General features: G+C 54.5%; 21 non-coding genes across 21 annotated transcripts; 11 read left to right on the top strand and 10 right to left on the bottom strand.

Moving 5' to 3' along the window:
- The first annotated feature begins 780 nt into the window (after window positions 1-780).
- TRNAR-ACG (transfer RNA arginine (anticodon ACG)) lies at window positions 781-853 on the top strand. Its single transcript has one exon. It is a non-coding gene; the product is annotated as a tRNA-Arg (tRNA).
- A 505-nt stretch (window positions 854-1,358) lies between these two features.
- TRNAE-UUC (transfer RNA glutamic acid (anticodon UUC)) lies at window positions 1,359-1,430 on the bottom strand. Its single transcript has one exon. It is a non-coding gene; the product is annotated as a tRNA-Glu (tRNA).
- A 734-nt stretch (window positions 1,431-2,164) lies between these two features.
- TRNAR-ACG (transfer RNA arginine (anticodon ACG)) lies at window positions 2,165-2,237 on the top strand. The gene has a single exon. It is a non-coding gene; the product is annotated as a tRNA-Arg (tRNA).
- A 505-nt stretch (window positions 2,238-2,742) lies between these two features.
- TRNAE-UUC (transfer RNA glutamic acid (anticodon UUC)) lies at window positions 2,743-2,814 on the bottom strand. Its single transcript has one exon. It is a non-coding gene; the product is annotated as a tRNA-Glu (tRNA).
- Window positions 2,815-4,832: 2,018 nt separating this feature from the next.
- On the top strand, window positions 4,833-4,905 carry TRNAR-ACG (transfer RNA arginine (anticodon ACG)). Its single transcript has one exon. It is a non-coding gene; the product is annotated as a tRNA-Arg (tRNA).
- Window positions 4,906-5,410: 505 nt separating this feature from the next.
- TRNAE-UUC (transfer RNA glutamic acid (anticodon UUC)) lies at window positions 5,411-5,482 on the bottom strand. The gene has a single exon. It is a non-coding gene; the product is annotated as a tRNA-Glu (tRNA).
- A 734-nt stretch (window positions 5,483-6,216) lies between these two features.
- Window positions 6,217-6,289, top strand: TRNAR-ACG (transfer RNA arginine (anticodon ACG)). The gene has a single exon. It is a non-coding gene; the product is annotated as a tRNA-Arg (tRNA).
- Window positions 6,290-6,794: 505 nt separating this feature from the next.
- TRNAE-UUC (transfer RNA glutamic acid (anticodon UUC)) lies at window positions 6,795-6,866 on the bottom strand. The gene has a single exon. It is a non-coding gene; the product is annotated as a tRNA-Glu (tRNA).
- A 2,034-nt stretch (window positions 6,867-8,900) lies between these two features.
- Window positions 8,901-8,973, top strand: TRNAR-ACG (transfer RNA arginine (anticodon ACG)). The gene has a single exon. It is a non-coding gene; the product is annotated as a tRNA-Arg (tRNA).
- A 505-nt stretch (window positions 8,974-9,478) lies between these two features.
- Window positions 9,479-9,550, bottom strand: TRNAE-UUC (transfer RNA glutamic acid (anticodon UUC)). Its single transcript has one exon. It is a non-coding gene; the product is annotated as a tRNA-Glu (tRNA).
- Window positions 9,551-11,560: 2,010 nt separating this feature from the next.
- Window positions 11,561-11,633, top strand: TRNAR-ACG (transfer RNA arginine (anticodon ACG)). Its single transcript has one exon. It is a non-coding gene; the product is annotated as a tRNA-Arg (tRNA).
- Window positions 11,634-12,138: 505 nt separating this feature from the next.
- Window positions 12,139-12,210, bottom strand: TRNAE-UUC (transfer RNA glutamic acid (anticodon UUC)). The gene has a single exon. It is a non-coding gene; the product is annotated as a tRNA-Glu (tRNA).
- Window positions 12,211-13,522: 1,312 nt separating this feature from the next.
- Window positions 13,523-13,595, top strand: TRNAR-ACG (transfer RNA arginine (anticodon ACG)). Its single transcript has one exon. It is a non-coding gene; the product is annotated as a tRNA-Arg (tRNA).
- Window positions 13,596-14,100: 505 nt separating this feature from the next.
- Window positions 14,101-14,172, bottom strand: TRNAE-UUC (transfer RNA glutamic acid (anticodon UUC)). The gene has a single exon. It is a non-coding gene; the product is annotated as a tRNA-Glu (tRNA).
- Window positions 14,173-16,226: 2,054 nt separating this feature from the next.
- Window positions 16,227-16,299, top strand: TRNAR-ACG (transfer RNA arginine (anticodon ACG)). The gene has a single exon. It is a non-coding gene; the product is annotated as a tRNA-Arg (tRNA).
- A 505-nt stretch (window positions 16,300-16,804) lies between these two features.
- TRNAE-UUC (transfer RNA glutamic acid (anticodon UUC)) lies at window positions 16,805-16,876 on the bottom strand. The gene has a single exon. It is a non-coding gene; the product is annotated as a tRNA-Glu (tRNA).
- A 734-nt stretch (window positions 16,877-17,610) lies between these two features.
- Window positions 17,611-17,683, top strand: TRNAR-ACG (transfer RNA arginine (anticodon ACG)). Its single transcript has one exon. It is a non-coding gene; the product is annotated as a tRNA-Arg (tRNA).
- A 505-nt stretch (window positions 17,684-18,188) lies between these two features.
- Window positions 18,189-18,260, bottom strand: TRNAE-UUC (transfer RNA glutamic acid (anticodon UUC)). The gene has a single exon. It is a non-coding gene; the product is annotated as a tRNA-Glu (tRNA).
- Window positions 18,261-20,318: 2,058 nt separating this feature from the next.
- On the top strand, window positions 20,319-20,391 carry TRNAR-ACG (transfer RNA arginine (anticodon ACG)). Its single transcript has one exon. It is a non-coding gene; the product is annotated as a tRNA-Arg (tRNA).
- A 505-nt stretch (window positions 20,392-20,896) lies between these two features.
- TRNAE-UUC (transfer RNA glutamic acid (anticodon UUC)) lies at window positions 20,897-20,968 on the bottom strand. The gene has a single exon. It is a non-coding gene; the product is annotated as a tRNA-Glu (tRNA).
- Window positions 20,969-21,702: 734 nt separating this feature from the next.
- Window positions 21,703-21,775, top strand: TRNAR-ACG (transfer RNA arginine (anticodon ACG)). Its single transcript has one exon. It is a non-coding gene; the product is annotated as a tRNA-Arg (tRNA).
- Window positions 21,776-22,165: the final 390 nt, after the last annotated feature.

Genomic DNA, 22,165 nt, shown 5'->3' with positions numbered 1-22,165 from the left:
CTGTGTAATGTGGGGAGGGGGCAAGCACAGTACCTCCCTTTTGTGGAAGGATAGGGGTATGCGCAGACCCACGAGGGCCAGTGGCGCAATGGATAACGCGTCTGACTACTGGCGTTTGAGCTCCCCTCTCCCCCCTCCCTTCCTCCCTCCCTCCCTCCCTCACTCCCTCACTCCCTCCCGTCTGAAAATGCAGAGTGGCAAAGCGGCTGACGGGTCTGTAGTGCGGGACGGTATCTGCATGGGGATGGCCTCCCTAGCCTAGGGGGGAAGGCGCAGGCCATGCTAACAGAAGGGGCAGGGGTTCGAGCCCCATCAGGGGTGGACGGTCCCCTTTTGCTAAAATGGGCAAGAGAGTCTGCAGTTCCTCTCGGAGGCGCGTGAGTGCTGGGGCACGCCTCATTAACCCTTTGCTGCCCGTCTTGCCACCTGAAACCTGCCCCTTGCCCCCAAAGTGCAGCATTGGCTGGGGGCAAATATCTGCAGCCTATTGGCAGGCTTGAGAAGAGTCCCTGTGGCGCTCCTGAAGTGTGTGGGGAAGTAAGCCCCTGACCGATTGACCCCACCCCCCCAACCCCAATAAATGAAGGCAAATCCTGCTTTGCAATTGCTGCCAACTTTTCAGGGCCTTCCTTTCTAGATAGGACTGGAAGATGAAGCGGCTTGAGAGTCAGCTCCGAAATGAAGAGTAGCATTATTTTCTAAAGAGCTGTGTAATGTGGGGAGGGGGCAAGCACAGTACCTCCCTTTTGTGGAAGGATAGGGGTATGCGCAGACCCACGAGGGCCAGTGGCGCAATGGATAACGCGTCTGACTACGGATCAGAAGATTGTAGGTTCGACTCCTACCTGGCTCGGGGAAGCGCGTTTTGTTTTTAATTTAACCCCAATTGTGATTGCGTAGTCTCTGTCTTCTCCCTAGCCTTGGCCGAGGTACTGAACGCTTAACACTCGAGGTCAGCGGAAATGACGGTCTGTCAGGGCGCCCTTCTTTCCTCTGGCCTTTAACGTCTTGCAGCAACGGTTTCAATGCAAGGCGGCCTGTTTTCCAAATGTGGTCCCACCGTTGCTCTCTTGACGGGGGGTGCGGGGGACACGTCACGCCTCAAAGGTGGGTGCAGACGAGATCTCGGGTATGAAAGCCGCAGACATTGGTATGCACCTCATACCCAAGCCGCTTGTAGTCGGCCCTTCTTCTTGCAAGTCCAGCCCTCATACTGAGGAATCGGGAGCCTGAAACACGGACAGACTGCATGGGGCCGCCGGGGCCCCAAGGGAAACAATGTGGGGAAATTCAGGCTTTTCTCAAAATGTAAATGCAACAGAAACGGAATCGGGAGTTCTATGTAGAAAAGGCTAGTCTTCCCATACCGGGAGTCGAACCCGGGCCGCCTGGGTGAAAACCAGGAATCCTAACCGCTAGACCATATGGGAGGCTGTCAGCAAGAAGCAGGTTATGGAGATCCTGAGAGCAGTGCCCCACGGGTCCACCACTGGCAGGATGCTTGAGAAGCTTGACCGGTGGTGTCCCACGCAAATGACCGAGATGCACTTTCAGTGGCAGAAATCAAGCTTTACGCTGCTCTGGTATTGAGCTGTCATTGCTTACAGTGGCTAAGCAAAGCACAATACCAAGACCAATCTAAAAATGACTAGCTTGAGAGAACACGCAAGAACCAAGGGCAGCGGTTCGAGCCCTATCAGGGATGGACGGTCCCCTTTTGCTAAAATGGGCAAGAGAGTCTGCAGTTCCTCTCGGAGGCGCGTGAGTGCTGGGGCACGCCTCATTAACCCTTTGCTGCCCGTCTTGCCACCTGAAACCTGCCCCTTGCCCCCAAAGTGCAGCATTGGCTGGGGGCAAATATCTGCAGCCTATTGGCAGGCTGGAGAAGAGTCCCTGTGGCGCTCCTGAAGTGTGTGGGGAAGTAAGCCCCTGACCGATTGACCCCACCCCCCCAACCCCAATAAATGAAGGCAAATCCTGCTTTGCAATTGCTGCCAACTTTTCAGGGCCTTCCTTTCTAGATAGGACTGGAAGATGAAGCGGCTTGAGAGTCAGCTCCGAAATGAAGAGTAGCATTATTTTCTAAAGAGCTGTGTAATGTGGGGAGGGGGCAAGCACAGCACCTCCCTTTTGTGGAAGGATAGGGGTATGCGCAGACCCACGAGGGCCAGTGGCGCAATGGATAACGCGTCTGACTACGGATCAGAAGATTGTAGGTTCGACTCCTACCTGGCTCGGGGAAGCGCGTTTTGTTTTTAATTTAACCCCAATTGTGATTGCGTAGTCTCTGTCTTCTCCCTAGCCTTGGCCGAGGTACTGAACGCTTAACACTCGAGGTCAGCGGAAATGACGGTCTGTCAGGGCGCCCTTCTTTCCTCTGGCCTTTAACGTCTTGCAGCAACAGTTTCAATGCAAGGCGGCCTGTTTTCCAAATGTGGTCCCACCGTTGCTCTCTTGACGGGGGGTGCGGGGGACACGTCACGCCTCAAAGGTGGGTGCAGACGAGATCTCGGGTATGAAAGCCGCAGACATTGGTATGCACCTCATACCCAAGCCGCTTGTAGTCGGCCCTTCTTCTTGCAAGTCCAGCCCTCATACTGAGGAATCGGGAGCCTGAAACACGGACAGACTGCATGGGGCCGCCGGGGCCCCAAGGGAAACAATGTGGGGAAATTCAGGCTTTTCTCAAAATGTAAATGCAACAGAAACGGAATCGGGAGTTCTATGTAGAAAAGGCTAGTCTTCCCATACCGGGAGTCGAACCCGGGCCGCCTGGGTGAAAACCAGGAATCCTAACCGCTAGACCATATGGGAGGCTGTCAGCAAGAAGCAGGTTATGGAGATCCTGAGAGCAGTGCCCCATGGGTCCACCACTGGCAGGATGCTTGAGAAGCTTGACCGGTGGTGTCCGACGCAAATGACCGAGATGCACTTTCAGTGGCAGAAATCAAGCTTTACGCTGCTCTGGTATTGAGCTGTCATTGCTTGCAGTGGCTAAGCAAAGCACAATACCAAGACTTGTCTAATGATGGCTGCCTGAGAAAGAAAGGAAGAAAGACAAAAGGTAAGTGGTAAAGAAAGAAAGGAAGCAAGGAAAGAAGCAAGGAAAGAAAGAAAGAAAGAAAGAAAGAAAGAAAGAAAGAAAGAAAGAAAGAAAGAAAGAAAGAAAGAAAGAAAGAAAGAAAAAACAGCAAGTGAGGGAAAGAAAGGAAGGAAAGAAGGAAAGAAAGAGAGACAGGATTAGGGCCAGAGAGAGTGGGTTTTGGGATCACTGGTTGGAGTGCGAGCTGTCCCTCCCAGGCTCTCTCGTGTGCCCAAGCCCCCGCCCCCACCTGTCATGGGGCGACAGGCGGAAGTGTGAAGGGTGCTGCTGCACACAGGCAAGCGCTGAGAGGCTTGTGGGCGCTGCACACAGCAGCTCCGGTAGGCAGCAGACAGCAAGGCTGCCTGCCTACTGGCGTTTGAGCTCCCCTCTCCCCCCTCCCTTCCTCCCTCCCTCCCTCCCTCACTCCCTCACTCCCTCCCGTCTGAAAATGCAGAGTGGCAAAGCGGCTGACGGGTCTGTAGTGCGGGACGGTATCTGCATGGGGATGGCCTCCCTAGCCTAGGGGGGAAGGCGCAGGCCATGCTAACAGAAGGGGCAGGGGTTCGAGCCCCATCAGGGGTGGACGGTCCCCTTTTGCTAAAATGGGCAAGAGAGTCTGCAGTTCCTCTCGGAGGCGCGTGAGTGCTGGGGCACGCCTCATTAACCCTTTGCTGCCCGTCTTGCCACCTGAAACCTGCCCCTTGCCCCCAAAGTGCAGCATTGGCTGGGGGCAAATATCTGCAGCCTATTGGCAGGCTTGAGAAGAGTCCCTGTGGCGCTCCTGAAGTGTGTGGGGAAGTAAGCCCCTGACCGATTGACCCCACCCCCCCAACCCCAATAAATGAAGGCAAATCCTGCTTTGCAATTGCTGCCAACTTTTCAGGGCCTTCCTTTCTAGATAGGACTGGAAGATGAAGCGGCTTGAGAGTCAGCTCCGAAATGAAGAGTAGCATTATTTTCTAAAGAGCTGTGTAATGTGGGGAGGGGGCAAGCACAGTACCTCCCTTTTGTGGAAGGATAGGGGTATGCGCAGACCCACGAGGGCCAGTGGCGCAATGGATAACGCGTCTGACTACTGGCGTTTGAGCTCCCCTCTCCCCCCTCCCTTCCTCCCTCCCTCCCTCCCTCACTCCCTCACTCCCTCCCGTCTGAAAATGCAGAGTGGCAAAGCGGCTGACGGGTCTGTAGTGCGGGACGGTATCTGCATGGGGATGGCCTCCCTAGCCTAGGGGGGAAGGCGCAGGCCATGCTAACAGAAGGGGCAGGGGTTCGAGCCCCATCAGGGGTGGACGGTCCCCTTTTGCTAAAATGGGCAAGAGAGTCTGCAGTTCCTCTCGGAGGCGCGTGAGTGCTGGGGCACGCCTCATTAACCCTTTGCTGCCCGTCTTGCCACCTGAAACCTGCCCCTTGCCCCCAAAGTGCAGCATTGGCTGGGGGCAAATATCTGCAGCCTATTGGCAGGCTTGAGAAGAGTCCCTGTGGCGCTCCTGAAGTGTGTGGGGAAGTAAGCCCCTGACCGATTGACCCCACCCCCCCAACCCCAATAAATGAAGGCAAATCCTGCTTTGCAATTGCTGCCAACTTTTCAGGGCCTTCCTTTCTAGATAGGACTGGAAGATGAAGCGGCTTGAGAGTCAGCTCCGAAATGAAGAGTAGCATTATTTTCTAAAGAGCTGTGTAATGTGGGGAGGGGGCAAGCACAGTACCTCCCTTTTGTGGAAGGATAGGGGTATGCGCAGACCCACGAGGGCCAGTGGCGCAATGGATAACGCGTCTGACTACGGATCAGAAGATTGTAGGTTCGACTCCTACCTGGCTCGGGGAAGCGCGTTTTGTTTTTAATTTAACCCCAATTGTGATTGCGTAGTCTCTGTCTTCTCCCTAGCCTTGGCCGAGGTACTGAACGCTTAACACTCGAGGTCAGCGGAAATGACGGTCTGTCAGGGCGCCCTTCTTTCCTCTGGCCTTTAACGTCTTGCAGCAACGGTTTCAATGCAAGGCGGCCTGTTTTCCAAATGTGGTCCCACCGTTGCTCTCTTGACGGGGGGTGCGGGGGACACGTCACGCCTCAAAGGTGGGTGCAGACGAGATCTCGGGTATGAAAGCCGCAGACATTGGTATGCACCTCATACCCAAGCCGCTTGTAGTCGGCCCTTCTTCTTGCAAGTCCAGCCCTCATACTGAGGAATCGGGAGCCTGAAACACGGACAGACTGCATGGGGCCGCCGGGGCCCCAAGGGAAACAATGTGGGGAAATTCAGGCTTTTCTCAAAATGTAAATGCAACAGAAACGGAATCGGGAGTTCTATGTAGAAAAGGCTAGTCTTCCCATACCGGGAGTCGAACCCGGGCCGCCTGGGTGAAAACCAGGAATCCTAACCGCTAGACCATATGGGAGGCTGTCAGCAAGAAGCAGGTTATGGAGATCCTGAGAGCAGTGCCCCATGGGTCCACCACTGGCAGGATGCTTGAGAAGCTTGACCGGTGGTGTCCCACGCAAATGACCGAGATGCACTTTCAGTGGCAGAAATCAAGCTTTACGCTGCTCTGGTATTGAGCTGTCATTGCTTACAGTGGCTAAGCAAAGCACAATACCAAGACCAATCTAAAAATGACTAGCTTGAGAGAACACGCAAGAACCAAGGGCAGCGGTTCGAGCCCTATCAGGGATGGACGGTCCCCTTTTGCTAAAATGGGCAAGAGAGTCTGCAGTTCCTCTCGGAGGCGCGTGAGTGCTGGGGCACGCCTCATTAACCCTTTGCTGCCCGTCTTGCCACCTGAAACCTGCCCCTTGCCCCCAAAGTGCAGCATTGGCTGGGGGCAAATATCTGCAGCCTATTGGCAGGCTGGAGAAGAGTCCCTGTGGCGCTCCTGAAGTGTGTGGGGAAGTAAGCCCCTGACCGATTGACCCCACCCCCCCAACCCCAATAAATGAAGGCAAATCCTGCTTTGCAATTGCTGCCAACTTTTCAGGGCCTTCCTTTCTAGATAGGACTGGAAGATGAAGCGGCTTGAGAGTCAGCTCCGAAATGAAGAGTAGCATTATTTTCTAAAGAGCTGTGTAATGTGGGGAGGGGGCAAGCACAGCACCTCCCTTTTGTGGAAGGATAGGGGTATGCGCAGACCCACGAGGGCCAGTGGCGCAATGGATAACGCGTCTGACTACGGATCAGAAGATTGTAGGTTCGACTCCTACCTGGCTCGGGGAAGCGCGTTTTGTTTTTAATTTAACCCCAATTGTGATTGCGTAGTCTCTGTCTTCTCCCTAGCCTTGGCCGAGGTACTGAACGCTTAACACTCGAGGTCAGCGGAAATGACGGTCTGTCAGGGCGCCCTTCTTTCCTCTGGCCTTTAACGTCTTGCAGCAACGGTTTCAATGCAAGGCGGCCTGTTTTCCAAATGTGGTCCCACCGTTGCTCTCTTGACGGGGGGTGCGGGGGACACGTCACGCCTCAAAGGTGGGTGCAGACGAGATCTCGGGTATGAAAGCCGCAGACATTGGTATGCACCTCATACCCAAGCCGCTTGTAGTCGGCCCTTCTTCTTGCAAGTCCAGCCCTCATACTGAGGAATCGGGAGCCTGAAACACGGACAGACTGCATGGGGCCGCCGGGGCCCCAAGGGAAACAATGTGGGGAAATTCAGGCTTTTCTCAAAATGTAAATGCAACAGAAACGGAATCGGGAGTTCTATGTAGAAAAGGCTAGTCTTCCCATACCGGGAGTCGAACCCGGGCCGCCTGGGTGAAAACCAGGAATCCTAACCGCTAGACCATATGGGAGGCTGTCAGCAAGAAGCAGGTTATGGAGATCCTGAGAGCAGTGCCCCATGGGTCCACCACTGGCAGGATGCTTGAGAAGCTTGACCGGTGGTGTCCGACGCAAATGACCGAGATGCACTTTCAGTGGCAGAAATCAAGCTTTACGCTGCTCTGGTATTGAGCTGTCATTGCTTGCAGTGGCTAAGCAAAGCACAATACCAAGACTTGTCTAATGATGGCTGCCTGAGAAAGAAAGGAAGAAAGACAAAAGGTAAGTGGTAAAGAAAGAAAGGAAGCAAGGAAAGAAGCAAGGAAAGAAAGAAAGAAAGAAAGAAAGAAAGAAAGAAAGAAAGAAAGAAAGAAATAAAGAAAGAAAGAAAGAAAGAAAGAAAGAAAGAAAGAAAGAAAAAACAGCAAGTGAGGGAAAGAAAGGAAGGAAAGAAGGAAAGAAAGAGAGACAGGATTAGGGCCAGAGAGAGTGGGTTTTGGGATCACTGGTTGGAGTGCGAGCTGTCCCTCCCAGGCTCTCTCGTGTGCCCAAGCCCCCGCCCCCACCTGTCATGGGGCGACAGGCGGAAGTGTGAAGGGTGCTGCTGCACACAGGCAAGCGCTGAGAGGCTTGTGGGCGCTGCACACAGCAGCTCCGGTAGGCAGCAGACAGCAAGGCTGCCTGCCTACTGGCGTTTGAGCTCCCCTCTCCCCCCTCCCTTCCTCCCTCCCTCCCTCCCTCACTCCCTCACTCCCTCCCGTCTGAAAATGCAGAGTGGCAAAGCGGCTGACGGGTCTGTAGTGCGGGACGGTATCTGCATGGGGATGGCCTCCCTAGCCTAGGGGGGAAGGCGCAGGCCATGCTAACAGAAGGGGCAGGGGTTCGAGCCCCATCAGGGGTGGACGGTCCCCTTTTGCTAAAATGGGCAAGAGAGTCTGCAGTTCCTCTCGGAGGCGCGTGAGTGCTGGGGCACGCCTCATTAACCCTTTGCTGCCCGTCTTGCCACCTGAAACCTGCCCCTTGCCCCCAAAGTGCAGCATTGGCTGGGGGCAAATATCTGCAGCCTATTGGCAGGCTTGAGAAGAGTCCCTGTGGCGCTCCTGAAGTGTGTGGGGAAGTAAGCCCCTGACCGATTGACCCCACCCCCCCAACCCCAATAAATGAAGGCAAATCCTGCTTTGCAATTGCTGCCAACTTTTCAGGGCCTTCCTTTCTAGATAGGACTGGAAGATGAAGCGGCTTGAGAGTCAGCTCCGAAATGAAGAGTAGCATTATTTTCTAAAGAGCTGTGTAATGTGGGGAGGGGGCAAGCACAGTACCTCCCTTTTGTGGAAGGATAGGGGTATGCGCAGACCCACGAGGGCCAGTGGCGCAATGGATAACGCGTCTGACTACTGGCGTTTGAGCTCCCCTCTCCCCCCTCCCTTCCTCCCTCCCTCCCTCCCTCACTCCCTCACTCCCTCCCGTCTGAAAATGCAGAGTGGCAAAGCGGCTGACGGGTCTGTAGTGCGGGACGGTATCTGCATGGGGATGGCCTCCCTAGCCTAGGGGGGAAGGCGCAGGCCATGCTAACAGAAGGGGCAGGGGTTCGAGCCCCATCAGGGGTGGACGGTCCCCTTTTGCTAAAATGGGCAAGAGAGTCTGCAGTTCCTCTCGGAGGCGCGTGAGTGCTGGGGCACGCCTCATTAACCCTTTGCTGCCCGTCTTGCCACCTGAAACCTGCCCCTTGCCCCCAAAGTGCAGCATTGGCTGGGGGCAAATATCTGCAGCCTATTGGCAGGCTGGAGAAGAGTCCCTGTGGCGCTCCTGAAGTGTGTGGGGAAGTAAGCCCCTGACCGATTGACCCCACCCCCCCAACCCCAATAAATGAAGGCAAATCCTGCTTTGCAATTGCTGCCAACTTTTCAGGGCCTTCCTTTCTAGATAGGACTGGAAGATGAAGCGGCTTGAGAGTCAGCTCCGAAATGAAGAGTAGCATTATTTTCTAAAGAGCTGTGTAATGTGGGGAGGGGGCAAGCACAGCACCTCCCTTTTGTGGAAGGATAGGGGTATGCGCAGACCCACGAGGGCCAGTGGCGCAATGGATAACGCGTCTGACTACGGATCAGAAGATTGTAGGTTCGACTCCTACCTGGCTCGGGGAAGCGCGTTTTGTTTTTAATTTAACCCCAATTGTGATTGCGTAGTCTCTGTCTTCTCCCTAGCCTTGGCCGAGGTACTGAACGCTTAACACTCGAGGTCAGCGGAAATGACGGTCTGTCAGGGCGCCCTTCTTTCCTCTGGCCTTTAACGTCTTGCAGCAACGGTTTCAATGCAAGGCGGCCTGTTTTCCAAATGTGGTCCCACCGTTGCTCTCTTGACGGGGGGTGCGGGGGACACGTCACGCCTCAAAGGTGGGTGCAGACGAGATCTCGGGTATGAAAGCCGCAGACATTGGTATGCACCTCATACCCAAGCCGCTTGTAGTCGGCCCTTCTTCTTGCAAGTCCAGCCCTCATACTGAGGAATCGGGAGCCTGAAACACGGACAGACTGCATGGGGCCGCCGGGGCCCCAAGGGAAACAATGTGGGGAAATTCAGGCTTTTCTCAAAATGTAAATGCAACAGAAACGGAATCGGGAGTTCTATGTAGAAAAGGCTAGTCTTCCCATACCGGGAGTCGAACCCGGGCCGCCTGGGTGAAAACCAGGAATCCTAACCGCTAGACCATATGGGAGGCTGTCAGCAAGAAGCAGGTTATGGAGATCCTGAGAGCAGTGCCCCATGGGTCCACCACTGGCAGGATGCTTGAGAAGCTTGACCGGTGGTGTCCCACGCAAATGACCGAGATGCACTTTCAGTGGCAGAAATCAAGCTTTACGCTGCTCTGGTATTGAGCTGTCATTGCTTGCAGTGGCTAAGCAAAGCACAATACCAAGACTTGTCTAATGATGGCTGCCTGAGAAAGAAAGGAAGAAAGACAAAAGGTAAGTGGTAAAGAAAGAAAGGAAGCAAGGAAAGAAGCAAGGAAAGAAAGAAAGAAAGAAAGAAAGAAAGAAAGAAAGAAAGAAAGAAAGAAAGAAAGAAAGAAAGAAAGAAAAAACAGCAAGTGAGGGAAAGAAAGGAAGGAAAGAAGGAAAGAAAGAGAGACAGGATTAGGGCCAGAGAGAGTGGGTTTTGGGATCACTGGTTGGAGTGCGAGCTGTCCCTCCCAGGCTCTCTCGTGTGCCCAAGCCCCCGCCCCCACCTGTCATGGGGCGACAGGCGGAAGTGTGAAGGGTGCTGCTGCACACAGGCAAGCGCTGAGAGGCTTGTGGGCGCTGCACACAGCAGCTCCGGTAGGCAGCAGACAGCAAGGCTGCCTGCCTACTGGCGTTTGAGCTCCCCTCTCCCCCCTCCCTTCCTCCCTCCCTCCCTCCCTCACTCCCTCACTCCCTCCCGTCTGAAAATGCAGAGTGGCAAAGCGGCTGACGGGTCTGTAGTGCGGGACGGTATCTGCATGGGGATGGCCTCCCTAGCCTAGGGGGGAAGGCGCAGGCCATGCTAACAGAAGGGGCAGGGGTTCGAGCCCCATCAGGGGTGGACGGTCCCCTTTTGCTAAAATGGGCAAGAGAGTCTGCAGTTCCTCTCGGAGGCGCGTGAGTGCTGGGGCACGCCTCATTAACCCTTTGCTGCCCGTCTTGCCACCTGAAACCTGCCCCTTGCCCCCAAAGTGCAGCATTGGCTGGGGGCAAATATCTGCAGCCTATTGGCAGGCTTGAGAAGAGTCCCTGTGGCGCTCCTGAAGTGTGTGGGGAAGTAAGCCCCTGACCGATTGACCCCACCCCCCCAACCCCAATAAATGAAGGCAAATCCTGCTTTGCAATTGCTGCCAACTTTTCAGGGCCTTCCTTTCTAGATAGGACTGGAAGATGAAGCGGCTTGAGAGTCAGCTCCGAAATGAAGAGTAGCATTATTTTCTAAAGAGCTGTGTAATGTGGGGAGGGGGCAAGCACAGTACCTCCCTTTTGTGGAAGGATAGGGGTATGCGCAGACCCACGAGGGCCAGTGGCGCAATGGATAACGCGTCTGACTACTGGCGTTTGAGCTCCCCTCTCCCCCCTCCCTTCCTCCCTCCCTCCCTCCCTCACTCCCTCACTCCCTCCCGTCTGAAAATGCAGAGTGGCAAAGCGGCTGACGGGTCTGTAGTGCGGGACGGTATCTGCATGGGGATGGCCTCCCTAGCCTAGGGGGGAAGGCGCAGGCCATGCTAACAGAAGGGGCAGGGGTTCGAGCCCCATCAGGGGTGGACGGTCCCCTTTTGCTAAAATGGGCAAGAGAGTCTGCAGTTCCTCTCGGAGGCGCGTGAGTGCTGGGGCACGCCTCATTAACCCTTTGCTGCCCGTCTTGCCACCTGAAACCTGCCCCTTGCCCCCAAAGTGCAGCATTGGCTGGGGGCAAATATCTGCAGCCTATTGGCAGGCTTGAGAAGAGTCCCTGTGGCGCTCCTGAAGTGTGTGGGGAAGTAAGCCCCTGACCGATTGACCCCACCCCCCCAACCCCAATAAATGAAGGCAAATCCTGCTTTGCAATTGCTGCCAACTTTTCAGGGCCTTCCTTTCTAGATAGGACTGGAAGATGAAGCGGCTTGAGAGTCAGCTCCGAAATGAAGAGTAGCATTATTTTCTAAAGAGCTGTGTAATGTGGGGAGGGGGCAAGCACAGTACTTCCCTTTTGTGGAAGGATAGGGGTATGCGCAGACCCACGAGGGCCAGTGGCGCAATGGATAACGCGTCTGACTACGGATCAGAAGATTGTAGGTTTGACTCCTACCTGGCTCGGGGAAGCGCGTTTTGTTTTTAATTTAACCCCAATTGTGATTGCGTAGTCTCTGTCTTCTCCCTAGCCTTGGCCGAGGTACTGAACGCTTAACACTCGAGGTCAGCGGAAATGACGGTCTGTCAGGGCGCCCTTCTTTCCTCTGGCCTTTAACGTCTTGCAGCAACGGTTTCAATGCAAGGCGGCCTGTTTTCCAAATGTGGTCCCACCGTTGCTCTCTTGACGGGGGGTGCGGGGGACACGTCACGCCTCAAAGGTGGGTGCAGACGAGATCTCGGGTATGAAAGCCGCAGACATTGGTATGCACCTCATACCCAAGCCGCTTGTAGTCGGCCCTTCTTCTTGCAAGTCCAGCCCTCATACTGAGGAATCGGGAGCCTGAAACACGGACAGACTGCATGGGGCCGCCGGGGCCCCAAGGGAAACAATGTGGGGAAATTCAGGCTTTTCTCAAAATGTAAATGCAACAGAAACGGAATCGGGAGTTCTATGTAGAAAAGGCTAGTCTTCCCATACCGGGAGTCGAACCCGGGCCGCCTGGGTGAAAACCAGGAATCCTAACCGCTAGACCATATGGGAGGCTGTCAGCAAGAAGCAGGTTATGGAGATCCTGAGAGCAGTGCCCCATGGGTCCACCACTGGCAGGATGCTTGAGAAGCTTGACCGGTGGTGTCCGACGCAAATGACCGAGATGCACTTTCAGTGGCAGAAATCAAGCTTTACGCTGCTCTGGTATTGAGCTGTCATTGCTTGCAGTGGCTAAGCAAAGCACAATACCAAGACTTGTCTAATGATGGCTGCCTGAGAAAGAAAGGAAGAAAGACAAAAGGTAAGTGGTAAAGAAAGAAAGGAAGCAAGGAAAGAAGCAAGGAAAGAAAGAAAGAAAGAAAGAAAGAAAGAAAGAAAGAAAGAAAGAAAGAAAGAAAGAAAGAAAGAAAGAAAGAAAGAAAAAACAGCAAGTGAGGGAAAGAAAGGAAGGAAAGAAGGAAAGAAAGAGAGACAGGATTAGGGCCAGAGAGAGTGGGTTTTGGGATCACTGGTTGGAGTGCGAGCTGTCCCTCCCAGGCTCTCTCGTGTGCCCAAGCCCCCGCCCCCACCTGTCATGGGGCGACAGGCGGAAGTGTGAAGGGTGCTGCTGCACACAGGCAAGCGCTGAGAGGCTTGTGGGCGCTGCACACAGCAGCTCCGGTAGGCAGCAGACAGCAAGGCTGCCTGCCTACTGGCGTTTGAGCTCCCCTCTCCCCCCTCCCTTCCTCCCTCCCTCCCTCCCTCACTCCCTCACTCCCTCCCGTCTGAAAATGCAGAGTGGCAAAGCGGCTGACGGGTCTGTAGTGCGGGACGGTATCTGCATGGGGATGGCCTCCCTAGCCTAGGGGGGAAGGCGCAGGCCATGCTAACAGAAGGGGCAGGGGTTCGAGCCCCATCAGGGGTGGACGGTCCCCTTTTGCTAAAATGGGCAAGAGAGTCTGCAGTTCCTCTCGGAGGCGCGTGAGTGCTGGGGCACGCCTCATTAACCCTTTGCTGCCCGTCTTACCACCTGAAACCTGCCCCTTGCCCCCAAAGTGCAGCATTGGCTGGGGGCAAATATCTGCAGCCTATTGGCAGGCTGGAGAAGAGTCCCTGTGGCGCTCCTGAAGTGTGTGGGGAAGTAAGCCCCTGACCGATTGACCCCACCCCCCCAACCCCAATAAATGAAGGCAAATCCTGCTTTGCAATTGCTGCCAACTTTTCAGGGCCTTCCTTTCTAGATAGGACTGGAAGATGAAGCGGCTTGAGAGTCAGCTCCGAAATGAAGAGTAGCATTATTTTCTAAAGAGCTGTGTAATGTGGGGAGGGGGCAAGCACAGCACCTCCCTTTTGTGGAAGGATAGGGGTATGCGCAGACCCACGAGGGCCAGTGGCGCAATGGATAACGCGTCTGACTACGGATCAGAAGATTGTAGGTTCGACTCCTACCTGGCTCGGGGAAGCGCGTTTTGTTTTTAATTTAACCCCAATTGTGATTGCGTAGTCTCTGTCTTCTCCCTAGCCTTGGCCGAGGTACTGAACGCTTAACACTCGAGGTCAGCGGAAATGACGGTCTGTCAGGGCGCCCTTCTTTCCTCTGGCCTTTAACGTCTTGCAGCAACGGTTTCAATGCAAGGCGGCCTGTTTTCCAAATGTGGTCCCACCGTTGCTCTCTTGACGGGGGGTGCGGGGGACACGTCACGCCTCAAAGGTGGGTGCAGACGAGATCTCGGGTATGAAAGCCGCAGACATTGGTATGCACCTCATACCCAAGCCGCTTGTAGTCGGCCCTTCTTCTTGCAAGTCCAGCCCTCATACTGAGGAATCGGGAGCCTGAAACACGGACAGACTGCATGGGGCCGCCGGGGCCCCAAGGGAAACAATGTGGGGAAATTCAGGCTTTTCTCAAAATGTAAATGCAACAGAAACGGAATCGGGAGTTCTATGTAGAAAAGGCTAGTCTTCCCATACCGGGAGTCGAACCCGGGCCGCCTGGGTGAAAACCAGGAATCCTAACCGCTAGACCATATGGGAGGCTGTCAGCAAGAAGCAGGTTATGGAGATCCTGAGAGCAGTGCCCCATGGGTCCACCACTGGCAGGATGCTTGAGAAGCTTGACCGGTGGTGTCCCACGCAAATGACCGAGATGCACTTTCAGTGGCAGAAATCAAGCTTTACGCTGCTCTGGTATTGAGCTGTCATTGCTTGCAGTGGCTAAGCAAAGCACAATACCAAGACTTGTCTAATGATGGCTGCCTGAGAAAGAAAGGAAGAAAGACAAAAGGTAAGTGGTAAAGAAAGAAAGGAAGCAAGGAAAGAAGCAAGGAAAGAAAGAAAGAAAGAAAGAAAGAAAGAAAGAAAGAAAGAAAGAAAGAAAGAAAGAAAGAAAGAAAGAAAGAAAGAAAGAAAGAAAGAAAGAAAGAAAGAAAGAAAGAAAGAAAAAACAGCAAGTGAGGGAAAGAAAGGAAGGAAAGAAGGAAAGAAAGAGAGACAGGATTAGGGCCAGAGAGAGTGGGTTTTGGGATCACTGGTTGGAGTGCGAGCTGTCCCTCCCAGGCTCTCTCGTGTGCCCAAGCCCCCGCCCCCACCTGTCATGGGGCGACAGGCGGAAGTGTGAAGGGTGCTGCTGCACACAGGCAAGCGCTGAGAGGCTTGTGGGCGCTGCACACAGCAGCTCCGGTAGGCAGCAGACAGCAAGGCTGCCTGCCTACTGGCGTTTGAGCTCCCCTCTCCCCCCTCCCTTCCTCCCTCCCTCCCTCCCTCACTCCCTCACTCCCTCCCGTCTGAAAATGCAGAGTGGCAAAGCGGCTGACGGGTCTGTAGTGCGGGACGGTATCTGCATGGGGATGGCCTCCCTAGCCTAGGGGGGAAGGCGCAGGCCATGCTAACAGAAGGGGCAGGGGTTCGAGCCCCATCAGGGGTGGACGGTCCCCTTTTGCTAAAATGGGCAAGAGAGTCTGCAGTTCCTCTCGGAGGCGCGTGAGTGCTGGGGCACGCCTCATTAACCCTTTGCTGCCCGTCTTGCCACCTGAAACCTGCCCCTTGCCCCCAAAGTGCAGCATTGGCTGGGGGCAAATATCTGCAGCCTATTGGCAGGCTTGAGAAGAGTCCCTGTGGCGCTCCTGAAGTGTGTGGGGAAGTAAGCCCCTGACCGATTGACCCCACCCCCCCAACCCCAATAAATGAAGGCAAATCCTGCTTTGCAATTGCTGCCAACTTTTCAGGGCCTTCCTTTCTAGATAGGACTGGAAGATGAAGCGGCTTGAGAGTCAGCTCCGAAATGAAGAGTAGCATTATTTTCTAAAGAGCTGTGTAATGTGGGGAGGGGGCAAGCACAGTACCTCCCTTTTGTGGAAGGATAGGGGTATGCGCAGACCCACGAGGGCCAGTGGCGCAATGGATAACGCGTCTGACTACTGGCGTTTGAGCTCCCCTCTCCCCCCTCCCTTCCTCCCTCCCTCCCTCCCTCACTCCCTCACTCCCTCCCGTCTGAAAATGCAGAGTGGCAAAGCGGCTGACGGGTCTGTAGTGCGGGACGGTATCTGCATGGGGATGGCCTCCCTAGCCTAGGGGGGAAGGCGCAGGCCATGCTAACAGAAGGGGCAGTGGTTCGAGCCCCATCAGGGGTGGACGGTCCCCTTTTGCTAAAATGGGCAAGAGAGTCTGCAGTTCCTCTCGGAGGCGCGTGAGTGCTGGGGCACGCCTCATTAACCCTTTGCTGCCCGTCTTGCCACCTGAAACCTGCCCCTTGCCCCCAAAGTGCAGCATTGGCTGGGGGCAAATATCTGCAGCCTATTGGCAGGCTTGAGAAGAGTCCCTGTGGCGCTCCTGAAGTGTGTGGGGAAGTAAGCCCCTGACCGATTGACCCCACCCCCCCAACCCCAATAAATGAAGGCAAATCCTGCTTTGCAATTGCTGCCAACTTTTCAGGGCCTTCCTTTCTAGATAGGACTGGAAGATGAAGCGGCTTGAGAGTCAGCTCCGAAATGAAGAGTAGCATTATTTTCTAAAGAGCTGTGTAATGTGGGGAGGGGGCAAGCACAGTACCTCCCTTTTGTGGAAGGATAGGGGTATGCGCAGACCCACGAGGGCCAGTGGCGCAATGGATAACGCGTCTGACTACGGATCAGAAGATTGTAGGTTCGACTCCTACCTGGCTCGGGGAAGCGCGTTTTGTTTTTAATTTAACCCCAATTGTGATTGCGTAGTCTCTGTCTTCTCCCTAGCCTTGGCCGAGGTACTGAACGCTTAACACTCGAGGTCAGCGGAAATGACGGTCTGTCAGGGCGCCCTTCTTTCCTCTGGCCTTTAACGTCTTGCAGCAACGGTTTCAATGCAAGGCGGCCTGTTTTCCAAATGTGGTCCCACCGTTGCTCTCTTGACGGGGGGTGCGGGGGACACGTCACGCCTCAAAGGTGGGTGCAGACGAGATCTCGGGTATGAAAGCCGCAGACATTGGTATGCACCTCATACCCAAGCCGCTTGTAGTCGGCCCTTCTTCTTGCAAGTCCAGCCCTCATACTGAGGAATCGGGAGCCTGAAACACGGACAGACTGCATGGGGCCGCCGGGGCCCCAAGGGAAACAATGTGGGGAAATTCAGGCTTTTCTCAAAATGTAAATGCAACAGAAACGGAATCGGGAGTTCTATGTAGAAAAGGCTAGTCTTCCCATACCGGGAGTCGAACCCGGGCCGCCTGGGTGAAAACCAGGAATCCTAACCGCTAGACCATATGGGAGGCTGTCAGCAAGAAGCAGGTTATGGAGATCCTGAGAGCAGTGCCCCATGGGTCCACCACTGGCAGGATGCTTGAGAAGCTTGACCGGTGGTGTCCCACGCAAATGACCGAGATGCACTTTCAGTGGCAGAAATCAAGCTTTACGCTGCTCTGGTATTGAGCTGTCATTGCTTACAGTGGCTAAGCAAAGCACAATACCAAGACCAATCTAAAAATGACTAGCTTGAGAGAACACGCAAGAACCAAGGGCAGCGGTTCGAGCCCTATCAGGGATGGACGGTCCCCTTTTGCTAAAATGGGCAAGAGAGTCTGCAGTTCCTCTCGGAGGCGCGTGAGTGCTGGGGCACGCCTCATTAACCCTTTGCTGCCCGTCTTGCCACCTGAAACCTGCCCCTTGCCCCCAAAGTGCAGCATTGGCTGGGGGCAAATATCTGCAGCCTATTGGCAGGCTGGAGAAGAGTCCCTGTGGCGCTCCTGAAGTGTGTGGGGAAGTAAGCCCCTGACCGATTGACCCCACCCCCCCAACCCCAATAAATGAAGGCAAATCCTGCTTTGCAATTGCTGCCAACTTTTCAGGGCCTTCCTTTCTAGATAGGACTGGAAGATGAAGCGGCTTGAGAGTCAGCTCCGAAATGAAGAGTAGCATTATTTTCTAAAGAGCTGTGTAATGTGGGGAGGGGGCAAGCACAGCACCTCCCTTTTGTGGAAGGATAGGGGTATGCGCAGACCCACGAGGGCCAGTGGCGCAATGGATAACGCGTCTGACTACGGATCAGAAGATTGTAGGTTCGACTCCTACCTGGCTCGGGGAAGCGCGTTTTGTTTTTAATTTAACCCCAATTGTGATTGCGTAGTCTCTGTCTTCTCCCTAGCCTTGGCCGAGGTACTGAACGCTTAACACTCGAGGTCAGCGGAAATGACGGTCTGTCAGGGCGCCCTTCTTTCCTCTGGCCTTTAACGTCTTGCAGCAACAGTTTCAATGCAAGGCGGCCTGTTTTCCAAATGTGGTCCCACCGTTGCTCTCTTGACGGGGGGTGCGGGGGACACGTCACGCCTCAAAGGTGGGTGCAGACGAGATCTCGGGTATGAAAGCCGCAGACATTGGTATGCACCTCATACCCAAGCCGCTTGTAGTCGGCCCTTCTTCTTGCAAGTCCAGCCCTCATACTGAGGAATCGGGAGCCTGAAACACGGACAGACTGCATGGGGCCGCCGGGGCCCCAAGGGAAACAATGTGGGGAAATTCAGGCTTTTCTCAAAATGTAAATGCAACAGAAACGGAATCGGGAGTTCTATGTAGAAAAGGCTAGTCTTCCCATACCGGGAGTCGAACCCGGGCCGCCTGGGTGAAAACCAGGAATCCTAACCGCTAGACCATATGGGAGGCTGTCAGCAAGAAGCAGGTTATGGAGATCCTGAGAGCAGTGCCCCATGGGTCCACCACTGGCAGGATGCTTGAGAAGCTTGACCGGTGGTGTCCGACGCAAATGACCGAGATGCACTTTCAGTGGCAGAAATCAAGCTTTACGCTGCTCTGGTATTGAGCTGTCATTGCTTGCAGTGGCTAAGCAAAGCACAATACCAAGACTTGTCTAATGATGGCTGCCTGAGAAAGAAAGGAAGAAAGACAAAAGGTAAGTGGTAAAGAAAGAAAGGAAGCAAGGAAAGAAGCAAGGAAAGAAAGAAAGAAAGAAAGAAAGAAAGAAAGAAAGAAAGAAAGAAAGAAAGAAAGAAAGAAAGAAAGAAAGAAAGAAAGAAAGAAAGAAAGAAAGAAAGAAAGAAAGAAAGAAAGAAAAAACAGCAAGTGAGGGAAAGAAAGGAAGGAAAGAAGGAAAGAAAGAGAGACAGGATTAGGGCCAGAGAGAGTGGGTTTTGGGATCACTGGTTGGAGTGCGAGCTGTCCCTCCCAGGCTCTCTCGTGTGCCCAAGCCCCCGCCCCCACCTGTCATGGGGCGACAGGCGGAAGTGTGAAGGGTGCTGCTGCACACAGGCAAGCGCTGAGAGGCTTGTGGGCGCTGCACACAGCAGCTCCGGTAGGCAGCAGACAGCAAGGCTGCCTGCCTACTGGCGTTTGAGCTCCCCTCTCCCCCCTCCCTTCCTCCCTCCCTCCCTCCCTCACTCCCTCACTCCCTCCCGTCTGAAAATGCAGAGTGGCAAAGCGGCTGACGGGTCTGTAGTGCGGGACGGTATCTGCATGGGGATGGCCTCCCTAGCCTAGGGGGGAAGGCGCAGGCCATGCTAACAGAAGGGGCAGGGGTTCGAGCCCCATCAGGGGTGGACGGTCCCCTTTTGCTAAAATGGGCAAGAGAGTCTGCAGTTCCTCTCGGAGGCGCGTGAGTGCTGGGGCACGCCTCATTAACCCTTTGCTGCCCGTCTTGCCACCTGAAACCTGCCCCTTGCCCCCAAAGTGCAGCATTGGCTGGGGGCAAATATCTGCAGCCTATTGGCAGGCTTGAGAAGAGTCCCTGTGGCGCTCCTGAAGTGTGTGGGGAAGTAAGCCCCTGACCGATTGACCCCACCCCCCCAACCCCAATAAATGAAGGCAAATCCTGCTTTGCAATTGCTGCCAACTTTTCAGGGCCTTCCTTTCTAGATAGGACTGGAAGATGAAGCGGCTTGAGAGTCAGCTCCGAAATGAAGAGTAGCATTATTTTCTAAAGAGCTGTGTAATGTGGGGAGGGGGCAAGCACAGTACCTCCCTTTTGTGGAAGGATAGGGGTATGCGCAGACCCACGAGGGCCAGTGGCGCAATGGATAACGCGTCTGACTACTGGCGTTTGAGCTCCCCTCTCCCCCCTCCCTTCCTCCCTCCCTCCCTCCCTCACTCCCTCACTCCCTCCCGTCTGAAAATGCAGAGTGGCAAAGCGGCTGACGGGTCTGTAGTGCGGGACGGTATCTGCATGGGGATGGCCTCCCTAGCCTAGGGGGGAAGGCGCAGGCCATGCTAACAGAAGGGGCAGGGGTTCGAGCCCCATCAGGGGTGGACGGTCCCCTTTTGCTAAAATGGGCAAGAGAGTCTGCAGTTCCTCTCGGAGGCGCGTGAGTGCTGGGGCACGCCTCATTAACCCTTTGCTGCCCGTCTTGCCACCTGAAACCTGCCCCTTGCCCCCAAAGTGCAGCATTGGCTGGGGGCAAATATCTGCAGCCTATTGGCAGGCTTGAGAAGAGTCCCTGTGGCGCTCCTGAAGTGTGTGGGGAAGTAAGCCCCTGACCGATTGACCCCACCCCCCCAACCCCAATAAATGAAGGCAAATCCTGCTTTGCAATTGCTGCCAACTTTTCAGGGCCTTCCTTTCTAGATAGGACTGGAAGATGAAGCGGCTTGAGAGTCAGCTCCGAAATGAAGAGTAGCATTATTTTCTAAAGAGCTGTGTAATGTGGGGAGGGGGCAAGCACAGTACCTCCCTTTTGTGGAAGGATAGGGGTATGCGCAGACCCACGAGGGCCAGTGGCGCAATGGATAACGCGTCTGACTACGGATCAGAAGATTGTAGGTTCGACTCCTACCTGGCTCGGGGAAGCGCGTTTTGTTTTTAATTTAACCCCAATTGTGATTGCGTAGTCTCTGTCTTCTCCCTAGCCTTGGCCGAGGTACTGAACGCTTAACACTCGAGGTCAGCGGAAATGACGGTCTGTCAGGGCGCCCTTCTTTCCTCTGGCCTTTAACGTCTTGCAGCAACGGTTTCAATGCAAGGCGGCCTGTTTTCCAAATGTGGTCCCACCGTTGCTCTCTTGACGGGGGGTGCGGGGGACACGTCACGCCTCAAAGGTGGGTGCAGACGAGATCTCGGGTATGAAAGCCGCAGACATTGGTATGCACCTCATACCCAAGCCGCTTGTAGTCGGCCCTTCTTCTTGCAAGTCCAGCCCTCATACTGAGGAATCGGGAGCCTGAAACACGGACAGACTGCATGGGGCCGCCGGGGCCCCAAGGGAAACAATGTGGGGAAATTCAGGCTTTTCTCAAAATGTAAATGCAACAGAAACGGAATCGGGAGTTCTATGTAGAAAAGGCTAGTCTTCCCATACCGGGAGTCGAACCCGGGCCGCCTGGGTGAAAACCAGGAATCCTAACCGCTAGACCATATGGGAGGCTGTCAGCAAGAAGCAGGTTATGGAGATCCTGAGAGCAGTGCCCCATGGGTCCACCACTGGCAGGATGCTTGAGAAGCTTGACCGGTGGTGTCCCACGCAAATGACCGAGATGCACTTTCAGTGGCAGAAATCAAGCTTTACGCTGCTCTGGTATTGAGCTGTCATTGCTTACAGTGGCTAAGCAAAGCACAATACCAAGACCAATCTAAAAATGACTAGCTTGAGAGAACACGCAAGAACCAAGGGCAGCGGTTCGAGCCCTATCAGGGATGGACGGTCCCCTTTTGCTAAAATGGGCAAGAGAGTCTGCAGTTCCTCTCGGAGGCGCGTGAGTGCTGGGGCACGCCTCATTAACCCTTTGCTGCCCGTCTTGCCACCTGAAACCTGCCCCTTGCCCCCAAAGTGCAGCATTGGCTGGGGGCAAATATCTGCAGCCTATTGGCAGGCTGGAGAAGAGTCCCTGTGGCGCTCCTGAAGTGTGTGGGGAAGTAAGCCCCTGACCGATTGACCCCACCCCCCCAACCCCAATAAATGAAGGCAAATCCTGCTTTGCAATTGCTGCCAACTTTTCAGGGCCTTCCTTTCTAGATAGGACTGGAAGATGAAGCGGCTTGAGAGTCAGCTCCGAAATGAAGAGTAGAATTATTTTCTAAAGAGCTGTGTAATGTGGGGAGGGGGCAAGCACAGCACCTCCCTTTTGTGGAAGGATAGGGGTATGCGCAGACCCACGAGGGCCAGTGGCGCAATGGATAACGCGTCTGACTACGGATCAGAAGATTGTAGGTTCGACTCCTACCTGGCTCGGGGAAGCGCGTTTTGTTTTTAATTTAACCCCAATTGTGATTGCGTAGTCTCTGTCTTCTCCCTAGCCTTGGCCGAGGTACTGAACGCTTAACACTCGAGGTCAGCGGAAATGACGGTCTGTCAGGGCGCCCTTCTTTCCTCTGGCCTTTAACGTCTTGCAGCAACGGTTTCAATGCAAGGCGGCCTGTTTTCCAAATGTGGTCCCACCGTTGCTCTCTTGACGGGGGGTGCGGGGGACACGTCACGCCTCAAAGGTGGGTGCAGACGAGATCTCGGGTATGAAAGCCGCAGACATTGGTATGCACCTCATACCCAAGCCGCTTGTAGTCGGCCCTTCTTCTTGCAAGTCCAGCCCTCATACTGAGGAATCGGGAGCCTGAAACACGGACA

This window comes from Ambystoma mexicanum, unplaced genomic scaffold (assembly GCF_040938575.1).
Source record: "Ambystoma mexicanum isolate Mex_15411 unplaced genomic scaffold, UKY_AmexF1_1 Mex_scaf152, whole genome shotgun sequence".
Classification (NCBI taxonomy): domain Eukaryota; kingdom Metazoa; phylum Chordata; class Amphibia; order Caudata; family Ambystomatidae; genus Ambystoma; species Ambystoma mexicanum.
The sequence above is the reverse complement of the archived record's forward strand: the minus strand, read 5'-3'. Positions and strand labels throughout refer to the sequence as shown.